The following is a 16,871-nucleotide window of genomic DNA, read 5'->3' on the forward strand; positions in this document are numbered from 1 at the left end:
TGAAACTGGCCCTCAACCAAGCACAACCGCAGATTTGAGAACTGGAACTTTGGCCCACATGGCGGATTATGCCTTACGTATCCTCAAAAGGGACACACGCATAACTAAAATGATGAATGATGACGATTACTGGTTGGCCTGCCTCCTTGATCCTCGCTATAAAGGCAAATTGCAAAATATAATGCCACATGAGAACTTGGAACTAATATTAGCAACCAAACAATCAACTCTTGTTGACCGTTTGCTTCTGGCATTCCCTGCACACAGCGCCCGTGATCGTTCTCACACGAGCTGCAGGGGCCAGCAGACCAGAGGAGTTAGAGGGGCAGAAATCAGAAGTGGCGTTGGCCAGAGGGGTTTTCTGACCAGGTTGTGGAGTGATTTTGCTATGACCGCAGACAGGACAGGTACTGCAGCATCAATTCAAAGTGACAGGAGACAACATTTGTCCAGTATGGTTACAAACTATTTTTCATCCCTTATCGATGTTCTCCCTCAACCGTCATTCCCATTTGATTACTGGGCATCAAAATTAGACACCTGGCCAGAATTGGCAGAATATGCATTGCAGGAGCTTGCTTGCCCGGCAGCTAGTGTCCTATCAGAAAGAGTATTCAGTGCTGCAGGTTCAATACTAACAGAAAAAAGGACTCGTCTGGCTACCCAAAATGTAGATGATCTAACCTTCATTAAAATGAACCACAACTGGATTTCGAAATGTTTTGCCCCACCTTGCCCGGCTGACACCTAGCTTTCCTATGAAAAGGTCTTGCCTGTGGACTATTCTGAATGCCTTTTCCAATCTCGTAATTTTCTGCACCTGATTGTCCAGCATACGACATGTTTACACCTCACTAAATGGCCAAACTCCCCACACGGGGCCGTGGTATCGACACTTGGCGACAGCACCCGTGAGAGTGCAGTTTGTCTGAAGAGGTGGGTGAGCCCGCTTTTGGTCGACGGCACTGCCACTGGGTCCCTCCTAGTACAATAAAGTGTCTCTGGCGGTGGTGGTGCGCACCCAACGTCAGACACACCGTTGTAATATGAGGGGCCCTGGGCCTGTACCGCCGGCCACAAGACAGTTTCCCCCCACCCCAGCTCAAACAGTGCTCTACCACTTGCAAAATTATCTCACAGCTCCACCAATGTTTAGTCTATGCGCTGACATCCTTCAATGCCTGCCACTGACAATACCATTGTATTGACATTTTTGTTATGTTAGGCCTTCGATGCCTGTCTGTGGTCACTCCTTCCACTAGGCCTCCACTGACCACACCACTGCTGCCCGTGTACCCCTGTAACCAATTTAAAATTGCCTACAGCCATGTGTTATTATTTTAGGCCTTCGATGCCTGTCTGCGGTCACTCCTTCCACTAGGCCTCCACTGACCACACCACTGCTGCCCGTGTACCCCTGTAACCAATTTAAAATTGCCTACAGCCATGTGTTATTATTTTAGGCCTTCGATGCCTGTCTGCGGTCACTCCTTCCACTAGGCCTCCACTGACCACACCACTGCTGCCCGTGTACCCCTGTAACCAATTTAAAATTGCCTACAGCCATGTGTTATTATTTTAGGCCTTCGATGCCTGTCTGCGGTGACTCCTTCCACTAGGCCTCCACTGACCACACCACTGCTGCCCGTGTACCCCTGGAACCAATTTAAAATTGCCTACAGCCATGTGTTATTATTTTAGGCCTTCGATGCCTGTCTGCGGTCACTCCTTCCACTAGGCCTCCACTGACCACACCACTGCTGCCCGTGTACCCCTGGAACCAATTTAATATTGCCTACAGCCATGTGTTATTATTTTAGGCCTTCGATGCCTGTCTGCGGTGACTCCTTCCACTAGGCCTCCACTGACCACACCACTGCTGCCCGTGTACCCCTGTAACCAATTTAAAATTGCCTACAGCCATGTGTTATTATTTTAGGCCTTCGATGCCTGTCTGCGGTCACTCCTTCCACTAGGCCTCCACTAACCACACCACTGCTGCCCGTGTACCCCTGGAACCAATTTAAAATTGCCTACAGCCATGTGTTATTATTTTAGGCCTTCGATGCCTGTCTGCGGTCACTCCTTCCACTAGGCCTCCACTGACCACACCACTGCTGCCCGTGTACCCCTGTAACCAATTTAAAATTGCCTACAGCCATGTGTTATTATTTTAGGCCTTCGATGCCTGTCTGCGGTGACTCCTTCCACTAGGCCTCCACTGACCACACCACTGCTGCCCGTGTACCCCTGGAACCAATTTAAAATTGCCTACAGCCATGTGTTATTATTTTAGGCCTTCGATGCCTGTCTGCGGTCACTCCTTCCACTAGGCCTCCACTGACCACACCACTGCTGCCCGTGTACCCCTGGAACCAATTTAAAATTGCCTACAGCCATGTGTTATTATTTTAGGCCTTCGATGCCTGTCTGCGGTCACTCCTTCCACTAGGCCTCCACTGACCACACCACTGCTGCCCGTGTACCCCTGGAACCAATTTAAAATTGCCTACAGCCATGTGTTATTATTTTAGGCCTTCGATGCCTGTCTGCGGTCACTCCTTCCACTAGGCCTCCACTGACCACACCACTGCTGCCCGTGTACCCCTGTAACCAATTTAAAATTGCCTACAGCCATGTGTTATTATTTTAGGCCTTCGATGCCTGTCTGCGGTGACTCCTTCCACTAGGCCTCCACTGACCACACCACTGCTGCCCGTGTACCCCTGGAACCAATTTAAAATTGCCTACAGCCATGTGTTATTATTTTAGGCCTTCGATGTCTGTCTGCGGTCACTCCTTCCACTAGGCCTCCACTGACCACACCACTGCTGCCCGTGTACCCCTGGAACCAATTTAAAATTGCCTACAGCCATGTGTTATTATTTTAGGCCTTCGATGCCTGTCTGCGGTCACTCCTTCCACTAGGCCTCCACTGACCACACCACTGCTGCCCGTGTACCCCTGTAACCAATTTAAAATTGCCTACAGCCATGTGTTATTATTTTAGGCCTTCGATGCCTGTCTGCGGTCACTCCTTCCACTAGGCCTCCACTGACCACATCACTGCTGCCCGTGTACCCCTGGAACCAATTTAAAATTGCCTACAGCCATGTGTTATTATTTTAGGCCTTCGATGCCTGTCTGCGGTCACTCCTTCCACTAGGCCTCCACTGACCACACCACTGCTGCCCGTGTACCCCTGTAACCAATTTAAAATTGCCTACAGCCATGTGTTATTATTTTAGGCCTTCGATGCCTGTCTGTGGTCACTCCTTCCACTAGGCCTCCACTGACCACACCACTGCTGCCCGTGTACCCCTGGAACCAATTTAAAATTGCCTACAGCCATGTGTTATTATTTTAGGCCTTCGATGCCTGTCTGCGGTCACTCCTTCCACTAGGCCTCCACTGACCACACCACTGCTGCCCGTGTACCCCTGTAACCAATTTAAAATTGCCTACAGCCATGTGTTATTATTTTAGGCCTTCGATGCCTGTCTGCGGTCACTCCTTCAACTAGGCCTCCACTGACCACACCACTGCTGCCCGTGTACCCCTGGAACCAACATCAGAAAATATAAAAATAAGTATTTTGCTTATAAAAAAGAAAATACTGGAGAGATATCAAATGCAGACATTTTAACATTAAAAACAAACACATACAACAAAAATCTGGTACAGTACTAAAAATGGCCACCAGCTACAATAACTTTCTCCTGCAAGTAGTTAACTGAAAGGTTTTTTCAATTTTAAACACAGATATGGCATCCACCGAGTGTTGTCCTGTCGCGTCTTCTTTATATTATTGCCAAGAAGATGCAAAACAATGAAAATAATAAAATCATTATTTACCAAAAAAATAGAGTAAGTCAAAACCACATTGCAAATAAACATTCATTACAAATAAAGAAGCAGGGCGCGTCCGAGGGTGAGTATATACCTAATAAGAATATAATCACCCTCGGACGCGCCCTGCTTCTTTCCGACAGCCTTCCTTCCTAAGAATCAGCCCTTCTGTGGTGTAGAGAGAGGGTTTGTTACACTCCAAGGTGTTTCCCAGGTTGCCTTTCCTGAGCTTCGATCTTCCGGCTCTCGTTTAGTAGTTGTTGGAAACTACGCTGCATTAGGCCTACAAATTGGGTATGGGGTGTAGAGAGATGGTGTGTTCCACTCCAAGGTGTTCCCCAGGTTGCCTTTCCTGAGCTTCGATCTTCCGGCTCTCGTTTAGTAGTTGTTGGAAACTACGCTGCATTAGGCCTACAAATTGGGTATGGGGTGTAGAGAGATGGTGTGTTCCACTGTAGAGAGATGGTGTGTTCCACTCCAAGGTGTTCCCCAGGTTTCCTCTCCATTGCTGCGATCTTCCGGCTCTCGTTTAGTAGTTGTTGGAAACTACGCTGCATTAGGCCTACAAATTGGGTATGGGGTGTAGAGAGATGGTGTGTTACACTCCAAGGTGTTCCCCAGGTTTCCTCTCCATTGCTTCGATCTTCCGGCTCTCGTTTAGTAGTTGTTGGAAACTACGCTGCATTAGGCCTACAAATTGGGTATGGGGTGTAGAGAGATGGTGTGTTACACTCCAAGGTGTTCCCCAGGTTTCCTCTCCATTGCTTCGATCTTCCGGCTCTCGTTTAGTAGTTGTTGGAAACTACGCTGCATTAGGCCTACAAATTGGGTATGGGGTGTAGAGAGATGGTGTGTTCCACTCCAAGGTGTTCCCCAGGTTTCCTCTCCATTGCTTCGATCTTCCGGCTCTCGTTTAGTAGTTGTTGGAAACTACGCTGCATTAGGCCTACAAATTGGGTATGGGGTGTAGAGAGATGGTGTGTTCCACTGTAGAGAGATGGTGTGTTCCACTCCAAGGTGTTCCCCAGGTTTCCTCGCCAATGCTTCGATCATCATGCTCTCGTTTAGTAGTTGTTGGAAACTACGCTGCATTAGGCCTACAAATTGGGTATGGGGTGTAGAGAGATGGTGTGTTCCACTCCAAGGTGTTCTCCAGGTTGCCTTTCCTGAACTTCTATCTTCAGGCTCTCATTAAATTGTGGTTAAACGGAACAACTGCATTTGGCGTACTAGTTGGTTTGGGGCCTACTATCGGTGTCTGCCGCTCCTTGCTGTTCTCCTGGTTTCCTGTCCTGAAATTCCGTTTTCAGGCGCTAGTTAAGTAGTTGTTAATGTTAGACTGCATTTGGCCTACTAGTTGGGTTGGGGCCTACTATCGGTGTCTGCCACTCCTTGCTGTTCTCCTCCACTGAACAAAGCTGTGCCGCCTGTTTACTACTGTTGCCAATTTTGAACTGCATTTCGACTACTTACTGATTTGGGCCTACTCTCTGTGTCAGCCTCTCATTCCAGTTGTCCTCCACTGCAATGCCCCCTGATTAGTCCTGTGTTACCAATTTTGAACTGCATTTAGCCCACTTTATTCTTTGGGCCTATATCTGTGTTTCCTCCTCATCCTGCCCATTGCCCAGCCAGTGATAGATGAGTCTGCTGGTACATTGACCCATAACGCAACATTTCCCGTGCACGCTACACTGCAAGATTGTGACCCTGCTGAAAGTCAGGTCCCCCTTCCCGCATACCATACCACCTTACACGGGGACAAACAGGAAGGTGCAGATGAAAGTGCAAGTTCCTTTATCAGGTGGGGGGAGGAATACTAGTTGGCGACGTCACTGGCACAGGGCCTCTCATGGTACGCAAAAGTGTTGCTGCCGGTGGGAGGCGCCCCCGCCGTGCAAACACACCGCTGTACTTTGAGGGGCCCTGTGCCAGTGCCAATGCCAACGAGTGGGCCCCCCCTGCTTGCTCAGGTTCACAGCACTTGCAAAGTTGAAATACTTACCTCTCCCTGCTCCACTGCCGTGACGTGGTCCAGATTTCCTGGGCCCACTAATTACTTGAACCAGCCCTACCCACCACAACTTTAGCCAAATGACCCCCAATTTCAAATGCCTTCCAATTATTATAAGGTAAATTACGCTTGACAAGCTTCATTAAGAAGAATGGATGGTTTTGACATTAAAATGGGCACTCTAGGTGTTTTCCTGGCCCCCACTCACTGCCGACTATGCTGCCCCATTGACTTGCATTGGGTTTCGTGTTTCGGTTGATCCCGACTTTACGTCATAGTCGGCCGATTTCACTCGACCTGACTTTTGAAATAGTCGGGTTTCGCGAAACCCGGCTTGACTCTAAAAAGGTCAAGGTCGCTCAACTCTAGTGGAGACACTAAGACTACTGCATCAACAGATTCTAGTAATTCTAACAATTAAAGGCAAGAGGCACTTAAAGGCAAACTATTACCCTTCTATATCAAACAGCAAGTCTTTTTTACGTGGAAACTAATTTGTTCAGTGTTTTCAGCATTTTCAGAGTAATTTTCAGGATGATTTTGGAGTGGACCCACTGAAAATCCGCCTTATAAAGAGGTAAAAGTCTTAAACTGTACATGATTCCCATTGATGATGACTTTAAATCAGATTTTTATATTTTACTGGTACCTGGAATTTTGTTTCTATTTTCTGAGATGTTTTCCAATATGATAATCACTGCTCTTGATCATGGTGCTATAAGAAAAGGTGTGTGAAACTCATCAATGGTCAATGTCTGAGTAGTCGTGGCCGAGTGGTTAAGGCTGATGGACTAGAAATCCATTGGGGTTTCCCCGCGCATGTTCAAATCCTGCTGACTACGAATATGTTCCTGTAGTTTTTTGTCTGATTACCCGAGAAGATAAATGTGCGTGTGTCCTGGTTTATCACACATGAAGGTGATATGCAAACTTTAGACCGGGTTTCTAGAACCAGACTGACTTGCTTTTTGGATGTATTTTCTATAAGCCGATCTGACGCTGCATCCCACGTGCGTCAAGCCACTAATTGAAAGAAGCGCCATGAGTGCCACCAGGTAAGTGGTGCTTCTCCCTCTTTTGTCTAGCAGTCACAGACCACTGCTGTGGCAGATGTACTGGGACATGCACTTTGATTTGCAACAACCTTGAATTATCTCTTGGAAGAAACTTTTTACCACACAATGAAACATTTTTAGCCACTTCTGGATGAACAGCTTTCTAACAGTATAAGGTTTGCAATTATTTTTTTCTTACCCTGTTTCCAAGTAACAGATCCAGCACTCTATTTACTAACCACTTTTCATCCACATTTAAAACTGTCCTTGTTGAGATATCATGCAACCCTTGGCACACTTGTGGAATAAAAGTTAAGGAGATATTAATTTACCATTGTGTATTAATTGTAGATTTGCACTACAGCTTTAGAGCCTGTATTTACCTTCATTCATGAGTTCAAATGTGCTTTTTAGCACAAAAACTGCAGCCATGTAATTTTTTTGTGTGGTTCCATGGTGTAATGGTTAGCACTCTGGACTTTGAATCCAGCGATCTGAGTTCAAATCTCAGTGGAACCTGGGCAGCTCTTTGTACATATGTTTCAGTTTTTCCGCTTACACTGAGTTCTCCTGTGCCCAAGTTTTAACATAAAAAGAGAGTTAAAATCAACATGCCAAAAAAAGATTTGAATGTTCCAAACATCCATGGAGTGATCACTTTGAGTTCTATGGCCAAATCCACCTATGAAGCAGGATTACCGAAACTTAAAATTGACTTTAAGATACAACACTCTTACGAATTGTGTCACACAAAGCAACCATACCCTATGATTTATGTCAATGTTCACATAACACTTTTTGCAGGTGTATTAAACTGACAAGGATTTTAAGCTGAAATGGCTTCAGGAATTGTTGGCGTTTTCTTCCTGAATCATCTTTTCTTTTGTTTTTCAGAATTTCCTAAAGCAGTTTGCAAAAATTTTTGGTGGTATTTTTATAAAATTATTTTGGGAACCTTTTGAGTCTATTTTTGTGGCGCTTCTTTGTAGCTCACAAAACGCACTAAAAGTCACTCAGGAACCTTGAAGGAGTTTTTCTAACCTTGCCATTACATTTTATTATAAGTATGGAGCTATTCGAAATGAAAATCACCTGAAGAATGATATGCTTATTTTAGTTAACCGCTTGGCATTTTTGGAAACTTGATGTGGTTAAAAGACACCCAAAAGCCTGATCATATGAACAGCAAGTCTTTTTTACGTGGAAACTAATTTGTTCAGTGTTTTCAGCATTTTCAGAGTAATTTTCAGGATGATTTTGGAGTGGACCCACTGAAAATCCGCCTTATAAAGAGGTAAAAGTCTTAAACTGTACATGATTCCCATTGATGATGACTTTAAATCAGATTTTCATATTTTACTGGTACCTGGAATTTTGTTTCTATTTTCTGAGATGTTTTCCAAAGGGATAATCACTGCTCTTGATCATGGTGCTATAAGAAAAGGTGTGTGAAACTCATCAATGGTCAATGTCTGAGTAGTCGTGGCAGAGTGGTTAAGGCGATGGACTAAAAATCCATTGGGGTTTCCCCGCGCAGGTTCAAATCCTACCGACTACGAATATGTTCCTGTAGTTTTTTGTCTGATTACCCGAGAAGATAAATTTGCGTGTGTCCTGGTTTATCACACATGAAGGTGATATGCAAACTTTAGACCGGGTTTCTAGAACCAGACTGACTTGATTTTTGGATGTATTTTCTATAAGCCGATCTGATGCTGCATCCCACGTGCGTCAAGCCACAAATTAAAAGAAGTGCCATGAGTGCTACCAGGTAAGTGGTACTTCTCTCTCTTTTGTCTAGCAGTCACAGACCACTGCTGTGGCAGATGTACTGGGACATGCACTTTGATTTGCAACAACCTTGAATTATCTCTTGGAAGAAACTTTTTACCACACAATGAAAATTTTTAGCCACTTCTGGATGAACAGCTTTCTAACAGTATAAGTTTTGCAATTATTTTTTTCTTACCCTGTTTCCAAGTAACAGATCCAGCATTCAATTTACTAGCCACTTTTCATCAACATTTAAAACTGTCCTTGTTGAGATATCATGGAAACCTTGGCACACTTGTGGAATAATAGTTTAGGAGATATTAATTTACCATTGCGTATTAATTGTAGATTTGCACTACAACTTTAGAGCCTGTATTCACCTTCATTCATGAGTTCAAATGTGCTTCTTAGCACAAAAACTGCAGCCAGGTGTTTTTTCGTGCGGTTCCATGGTGTAATGGTTAGCACTCTGGACTTTGAATACAGCGATCTGACTTAAAATCTCAGTGGAACCTGGGCAGCTCTTTGTACATATGTTTCAGTTTTTCCGCTTACACTGAGTTCTCCTGTGCCCAAGTTTTAACATAAAAAGAGAAAGTTAAAATCAACATGCCAAAAAAAGATTTGAATGTTCCAAACATCCATGGAGTGATCACTTTGAGTTGTATGGCCAAATCCACCTATGAAGCAGGATTACCGAAACTTAAAATTGACTTTAAGATACAACACTCTTACCAAATGTGTCACACAAAGCAACCATACCCTATGATTTATGTCAATGTTCACATAACACTTTTTCCAGGTGTATTAAACTGACAAGGATTTTAAGCTGAAATGGCTTCAGGAATTGTTGGCGTTTTCTTCCTGAATCATCTTTTCTTTTGTTTTTCAAAATTTCCTAAAGCAGTTTGCAAACATTTTTGGTGGTATTTTTATAAAATTATTTTAGGAATCTTTTGAGTCAATTTTTGTGGCGCTTCTTTGTAGCTCACAAAAAACGCACTAAAAGTCACTCAGGAACCTTGAAGGAGTTTTTCTAACCTTGCCATTAAATTGTATTATAAGTATGGAGCTATTCGAAATGAAAAACACCTGAAGAATGATATGCTTATTTTAGTTAACCGTTTGGCATTTTTGGAAACTTGATGTGGTTAAAAGACACCCAAAAGCCTGATCATATGAACAGCAAGTCTTTTTTATGTGGAAATTAATTTGTTCAGTGTTTTCAGCATTTTCAGAGTAATTTTCAGGATGATTTTGGAGTGGACTCACTGAAAATCCGCCTTATAAAGAGGTAAAAGTCTTAAACTGTACATGATTCCCATTGATGATGACTTTAAATCAGATTTTTATATTTTACTGGTACCTGGAATTTTGTTTCTATTTTCTGAGATGTTTTCCAAAGGGATAATCACTGCTCTTGATCATGGTGCTATAAGAAAAGGTGTGTGAAACTCAACAATGGTCAATGTCTGAGTAGTCGTGGCCGAGTGGTTAAGGCGATGGACTAGAAATCCTTTGGGGTTTCCCCACGCAGGTTCAAATCCTGCCGACTACGAATATGTTCCTATAGTTTTTTGTCTGATTACCTGAGAAGATAAATTTGCGTGTGTCCTGGTTTATCACACATGAAGGTGATATGCAAACTTTAGACAGGGTTTCTAGAACCAGACTGACTTGATTTTTGGATGTATTTTCTATAAGCCGATCTGACGCTGCATCCCACGTGCGTCAAGCCACTAATTAAAAGAACCGCCATGAGTGCCACCAGGTAAGTGGTGCTTCTCCCACTTTTGTCTAGTAGTCACAGACCACTGCTGTGGCAGATGTACTGGGACATGCACTTTGATTTGCAACAACCTTGAATTATCTCTTGGAAGAAACTTTTTACCACTCAATGAAACATTTTTAGCCACTTCTGGATGAACAGCTTTCTAACAGTATAAGTTTTGCAATTATTTTTTTCTTACCCTGTTTCCAAGCAACAGATCCAGCACTCTATTTACTAGCCACTTTTCATCAACATTTAAAACTGTCCTTGTTGAGATATCATGCAACCCTTGGCACACTTGTGGAATAAAAGTTTAGGAGATATTAATTTACCATTGTGCATTAATTGTAGATTTGCACTACAGCTTTAGAGCCTGTATTCACCTTCATTCATGAGTTCAAATGTGCTTTTTAGCACAAAAACTGCAGCCAGGTGTTTTTTATTGTGGTTCCATGGTGTAATGGTTAGCATTCTGGACTTTGAATCCAGCGATCTGAGTTCAAATCTCAGTGGAACCTGGTCAGGTCTTTGTACGTATGTTTCCGTATTACCGCTTACACTGAGTTTTCCTGTGCCCAAGTTTTAACATAAAAAGAGAGTTAAAATCAACATGCCAAAAAAAGATTTGAATGTTCCAAACATCCATGGAGTGATCACTTTGAGTTGTATGGCCAAATCCACCTATGAAGCAGGATTACCGAAACTTAAAATTGACTTTAAGATACAACACTCTTACGAATTGTGTCACACAAAGCAACCATACCCTATGGTTTATGTCAATGTTCACATAACACTTTTTCCAGGTGTATTAAACTGACAAGGATTTTAAGCTGAAATGGCTTCAGGAATTGTTGGCGTTTTCTTCCTGAATCATCTTTTCTTTTGTTTTTCAGAATTTCCTAAAGCAGTTTGCAAACATTTTTGGTGGTATTTTTATAAAATTATTTTGGGAACCTTTTGAGTCTATTTTTGTGGCGCTTCTTTGAAGCTCACAAAACGCACTAAAAGTCACTCAGGAACCTTGAAGGAGTTTTTCTAACCTTGCCATTAAATTGTATTATAAGTATGGAGATATTCAAAATGAAAAACACCAGAAGAATGATATGCTTATTTTAGTTAACCGCTTGGCATTTTTGGAAACTTGATGTGGTTAAAAGAAACCCAAAAGCCTGATCATATGAACAGCAAGTCTTTTTTTACGTGGAATCTAATTTGTTCAGTGTTTTCAGCATTTTCAGAGTAATTTTCAGGATGATTTTGGAGTGGACCCACTGAAAATCCGCCTTATAAAGAGGTAAAAGTCTTAAACTGTACATGATTCCCATTGATGATGACTTTAAATCAGATTTTTATATTTTACTGGTACCTGGAATTTTGTTTCTATTTTCTGAGATGTTTTCCAAAGGGATAATCACTGCTCTTGATCATGGTGCTATAAGAAAAGGTGTGTGAAACTCATCAATGGTCAATGTCTGAGTAGTCGTGGCCGAGTGGTTAAGGTGATGGACTAGAAATCAATTGGGGTTTCCCCGCGCAGGTTCAAATCCTGCCGACTACGAATATGTTCCTATAGTTTTTTGTCTGATTACCTGAGAAGATAAATTTGCGTGTGTCCTGGTTTATCACACATGAAGGTGATATGCAAACTTTAGACAGAATTTCTAGAACCAGACTGACTTGATTTTTGGATGTATTTTCTATAAGCCGATCTGACGCTGCATCCCACATGCGTCAAGCCACTAATTAAAAGAAGCGCCATGAGTGCCACCAGGTAAGTGGTGCTTCTCCCTCTTTTGTCTAGCAGTCACAGACCACTGCTGTGGCAGATGTACTGGGAAATGCACTTTGATTTGCAACAACCTTGAATTATCTCTTGGAAGAAACTTTTTACCACACAATGAAAATTTTTTAGCCACTTCTGGATGAACAGCTTTCTAACAGTATAAGTTTTGCAATTATTTTTTTTCTTACCCTGTTTCCAAGTAACAGATCCAGCACTCTATTTACTAGCCACTTTTCATCAACATTTAAAACTGTCCTTGTTGAGATATCATGGAGCCCTTGGCACACTTGTGGAATAAAAGTTTAGAAGATATTAATTTACCATTGTGTATTAATTGTAGATTTGCACTACAGCTTTAGAGCCTGTATTCACCTTCATTTATGAGTTCAAATGTGCTTTTTAGCACAAAAACTGCAGCCAGGTGTATTTTCATGTGGTTCTATGGTGTAATGGTTAGCACTCTGGACTTTGAATCCAGCGATCTGAGTTCAAATCTCAGTGGAACCTGGGCAGCTCTTTGTACATATGTTTCAGTTTTTCCGCTTACACTGAGTTCTCCTGTGCCCAAGTTTTAACATAAAAAGAGAAAGTTAAAATCAACATGCAAAAAAAAGATTTGAATGTTCCAAACATCCATGGAGTGATCACTTTGAGTTGTATGGCCAAAGCCACCTATGAAGCAGGATTACCGAAACTTAAAATTGACTTTAAGATACAACACTCTTACGAATTGTGTCACACAAAGCAACCATACTCTATGATTTTTGTCAATGTTCACGTAACACTTTTTCCAGGTGTATTAAACTGACAAGGATTTTAAGCTGAAATGGCTTCAGGAATTGTTGGCGTTTTCTTCCTGAATAATCTTTTCCTTTGTTTTTCAGAATTTCCTAAAGCAGTTTGCAAACATTTTTGGTGGTATTTTTATAAAATTATTTTGGTAATCTTTTGAGTCTATTTTTGTGGCGCTTCTTTGTAGCTCACAAAACGCACTAAAAGTCACTCAGGAACCTTGAAGGAGTTTTTCTAACCTTGCCATTAAATTGTATTATAAGTATGGAGCTATTCGAAATGAAAAACACCTGAAGAATGATATGCTTATTTTAGTTAACCGCTTGGCATTTTTGGAAACTTGATGTGGTTAAAAGACACCCAAAATCTTGATCATATGAACAGCAAGTCTTTTTTACGTGGAAATTAATTTGTTCAGTGTTTTCAGCATTTTCAGAGTAATTTTCAGGATGATTTTGGAGTGGACCCACTGAAAATCCGCCTTATAAAGAGGTAAAAGTCTTAAACTGTACATGATTCCCATTGATAATGACTTTAAATCAGATTTTTATATTTTACTGGTACCTGGAATTTTGTTTCTATTTTCTGAGATGTTTTCCAAAGGGATAATCACTGCTCTTGATCATGGTGCTATAAGAAAAGGTGTGTGAAACTCAACAATGGTCAATGTCTGAGTAGTCGTGGCCGAGTGGTTAAGGCGATGGACTAGAAATCCTTTGGGGTTTCCCCACGCAGGTTCAAATCCTGCCGACTACGAATATGTTCCTATAGTTTTTTGTCTGATTACCTGAGAAGATAAATTTGCGTGTGTCCTGGTTTATCACACATGAAGGTGATATGCAAACTTTAGACAGGGTTTCTAGAACAACACTGACTTTGATTTTTGGATGTATTTTCTATAAGCCGATTTGACGCTGCATCCCACGTGCATCAAGCCACTAATTAAAAGAAGCGCCATGAGTGCCACCAGGTAAGTGGTGCTTCTCCCTCTTTTGTCTAGCAGTCACAGACCACTGCTGTGGCAGATTTACTGGGACATGCACTTTGATTTGCAACAACCTTGAATTATCTCTTGGAAGAAACTTTTTACCACACAATGAAACATTTTTAGCCACTTCTGGATGAACAGCTTTCTAACAGTATAAGTTTTGCAATTATTTTTTTCTTACCCTGTTTCCAAGTAACAGATCCAGCACTCTATTTACTAGCCACTTTTCATCAACATTTAAAACTGTCCTTGTTGAGATATCATGGAACCCTTGGCACACTTGTGGAATAAAAGTTTAGGAGATATTAATTTACCATTGTGTATCAATTGTAGATTTGCACTACAGCTTTAGAGCCTGTATTCACCTTCATTCATGAGTTCAAATGTGCTTTTTAGCACAAAAACTGCAGCCACGTTTTTTTTCGTGTGGTTCCATGGTGTAATGGTTAGCACTCTGGACTCTGAATTCAGCGATCTGAGTTCAAATCTCAGTGGAACCTGGGCAGCTCTTTGTACATATGTTTCAGTTTTTCCGCTTACACTGAGTTCTCCTGTGCCCAAGTTTTAACATAAAAAGAGAAAGTTAAAATCAACATGCCAAAAAAAGATTTGAATGTTCCAAACATCCATGGAGTGATCACTTTGAGTTGTATGGCCAAATCCACCTATGAAGCAGGATTACCGAAACTTAAAATTGACTTTAAGATACAACACTCTTACGAATTGTGTCACACAAAGCAACCATACCCTATGATTTATGTCAATGTTCACATAACACTTTTTCCAGGTGTATTAAACTGACAAGGATTTTAAGCTGAAATGGCTTCAGGAATTGTTGGCGTTTTCTTCCTGAATCATCTTTTCTTTTGTTTTTCAGAATTTCCTAAAGCAGTTTGCAAACATTTTTGGTGGTATTTTTATAAAATTATTTTGGGAATCTTTTGAGTCAATTTTTGTGGCGCTTCTTTGTAGCTCACAAAAAACGCACTAAAAGTCACTCAGGAACCTTGAAGGAGTTTTTCTAACCTTGCCATTAAATTGTATTATAAGTATGGAGCTATTCGAAATGAAAAACACCTGAAGAATGATATGCTTATTTTAGTTAACCGTTTGGCATTTTTGGAAACTTGATGTGGTTAAAAGACACCCAAAAGCCTGATCTTATGAACAGCAAGTCTTTTTTATGTGGAAATTAATTTGTTCAGTGTTTTCAGCATTTTCAGAGTAATTTTCAGGATGATTTTGGAGTGGACCCACTGAAAATCCGCCTTATAAAGAGGTAAAAGTCTTAAACTGTACATGATTCCCATTGATGATGACTTTAAATCAGATTTTTATATTTTACTGGTACCTGGAATTTTGTTTCTATTTTCTGAGATGTTTTCCAAAGGGATAATCACTGCTCTTGATCATGGTGCTATAAGAAAAGTTGTGTGAAACTCAACAATGGTCAATGTCTGAGTAGTCGTGGCCGAGTGGTTAAGGCGATGGACTAGAAATCTTTTGGGGTTTCCCCGCGCAGGTTCAAATCCTGCCGACTATGAATATGTTCCTATAGTTTTTTGTCTGATTACCTGAGAAGATAAATTTGCGTGTGTCCTGGTTTATCACACATGAAGGTGATATGCAAACTTTAGACAGGGTTTCTAGAACCAGGCTGACTTGATTTTTGGATGTATTTTCTATAAGCCGATCTGACGCTGCATCCCACGTGCGTCAAGCCACTAATTAAAAGAACCGCCATGAGTGCCACCAGGTAATTGGTGCTTCTCCCTCTTTTGTCTAGCAGTCACAGACCACTGCTGTGGCAGATGTACTGGGAAATGCACTTTGATTTGCAACAACCTTGAATTATCTCTTGGAAGAAACTTTTTACCACACAATGAAAATTTTTTAGCCACTTCTGGATGAACAGCTTTCTAACAGTATAAGTTTTGCAATTATTTTTTTTTCTTACCCTGTTTCCAAGTAACAGATCCAGCACTCTATTTACTAGCCACTTTTCATCAACATTTAAAACTGTCCTTGTTGAGATATCATGGAGCCCTTGGCACACTTGTGGAATAAAAGTTTAGAAGATATTAATTTACCATTGTGTATTAATTGTAGATTTGCACTACAGCTTTAGAGCCTGTATTCACCTTCATTTATGAGTTCAAATGTGCTTTTTAGCACAAAAACTGCAGCCAGGTGTATTTTCATGTGGTTCTATGGTGTAATGGTTAGCACTCTGGACTTTGAATCCAGCGATCTGAGTTCAAATCTCAGTGGAACCTGGGCAGCTCTTTGTACATATGTTTCAGTTTTTCCGCTTACACTGAGTTCTCCTGTGCCCAAGTTTTAACATAAAAAGAGAAAGTTAAAATCAACATGCAAAAAAAAGATTTGAATGTTCCAAACATCCATGGAGTGATCACTTTGAGTTGTATGGCCAAAGCCACCTATGAAGCAGGATTACCGAAACTTAAAATTGACTTTAAGATACAACACTCTTACGAATTGTGTCACACAAAGCAACCATACTCTATGATTTTTGTCAATGTTCACGTAACACTTTTTCCAGGTGTATTAAACTGACAAGGATTTTAAGCTGAAATGGCTTCAGGAATTGTTGGCGTTTTCTTCCTGAATAATCTTTTCCTTTGTTTTTCAGAATTTCCTAAAGCAGTTTGCAAACATTTTTGGTGGTATTTTTATAAAATTATTTTGGTAATCTTTTGAGTCTATTTTTGTGGCGCTTCTTTGTAGCTCACAAAACGCACTAAAAGTCACTCAGGAACCTTGAAGGAGTTTTTCTAACCTTGCCATTAAATTGTATTATAAGTATGGAGCTATTCGAAATGAAA

At 41.3% G+C, this 16,871-nt stretch overlaps 11 non-coding genes across 11 annotated transcripts; all 11 read left to right on the forward strand.

Moving 5' to 3' along the window:
* Nucleotides 1–6,622: 6,622 nt before the first annotated feature.
* Nucleotides 6,623–6,705, forward strand: TRNAS-AGA (transfer RNA serine (anticodon AGA)). Its single transcript has one exon. It is a non-coding gene; the product is annotated as a tRNA-Ser (tRNA).
* A 660-nt stretch (nucleotides 6,706–7,365) lies between these two features.
* TRNAQ-UUG (transfer RNA glutamine (anticodon UUG)) lies at nucleotides 7,366–7,437 on the forward strand. Its single transcript has one exon. It is a non-coding gene; the product is annotated as a tRNA-Gln (tRNA).
* A 957-nt stretch (nucleotides 7,438–8,394) lies between these two features.
* On the forward strand, nucleotides 8,395–8,476 carry TRNAF-AAA (transfer RNA phenylalanine (anticodon AAA)). Its single transcript has one exon. It is a non-coding gene; the product is annotated as a tRNA-Phe (tRNA).
* A 1,691-nt stretch (nucleotides 8,477–10,167) lies between these two features.
* TRNAS-AGA (transfer RNA serine (anticodon AGA)) lies at nucleotides 10,168–10,249 on the forward strand. The gene has a single exon. It is a non-coding gene; the product is annotated as a tRNA-Ser (tRNA).
* Nucleotides 10,250–10,908: 659 nt separating this feature from the next.
* Nucleotides 10,909–10,980, forward strand: TRNAQ-UUG (transfer RNA glutamine (anticodon UUG)). The gene has a single exon. It is a non-coding gene; the product is annotated as a tRNA-Gln (tRNA).
* Nucleotides 10,981–11,938: 958 nt separating this feature from the next.
* On the forward strand, nucleotides 11,939–12,020 carry TRNAS-AGA (transfer RNA serine (anticodon AGA)). Its single transcript has one exon. It is a non-coding gene; the product is annotated as a tRNA-Ser (tRNA).
* A 660-nt stretch (nucleotides 12,021–12,680) lies between these two features.
* On the forward strand, nucleotides 12,681–12,752 carry TRNAQ-UUG (transfer RNA glutamine (anticodon UUG)). The gene has a single exon. It is a non-coding gene; the product is annotated as a tRNA-Gln (tRNA).
* Nucleotides 12,753–13,711: 959 nt separating this feature from the next.
* On the forward strand, nucleotides 13,712–13,793 carry TRNAS-AGA (transfer RNA serine (anticodon AGA)). The gene has a single exon. It is a non-coding gene; the product is annotated as a tRNA-Ser (tRNA).
* Nucleotides 13,794–14,453: 660 nt separating this feature from the next.
* Nucleotides 14,454–14,525, forward strand: TRNAQ-CUG (transfer RNA glutamine (anticodon CUG)). The gene has a single exon. It is a non-coding gene; the product is annotated as a tRNA-Gln (tRNA).
* Nucleotides 14,526–15,486: 961 nt separating this feature from the next.
* TRNAS-AGA (transfer RNA serine (anticodon AGA)) lies at nucleotides 15,487–15,568 on the forward strand. The gene has a single exon. It is a non-coding gene; the product is annotated as a tRNA-Ser (tRNA).
* Nucleotides 15,569–16,229: 661 nt separating this feature from the next.
* Nucleotides 16,230–16,301, forward strand: TRNAQ-UUG (transfer RNA glutamine (anticodon UUG)). The gene has a single exon. It is a non-coding gene; the product is annotated as a tRNA-Gln (tRNA).
* Nucleotides 16,302–16,871: the final 570 nt, after the last annotated feature.

Source organism: Ranitomeya imitator, chromosome 9 (assembly GCF_032444005.1).
Source record: "Ranitomeya imitator isolate aRanImi1 chromosome 9, aRanImi1.pri, whole genome shotgun sequence".
Lineage (NCBI taxonomy): Eukaryota > Metazoa > Chordata > Amphibia > Anura > Dendrobatidae > Ranitomeya > Ranitomeya imitator.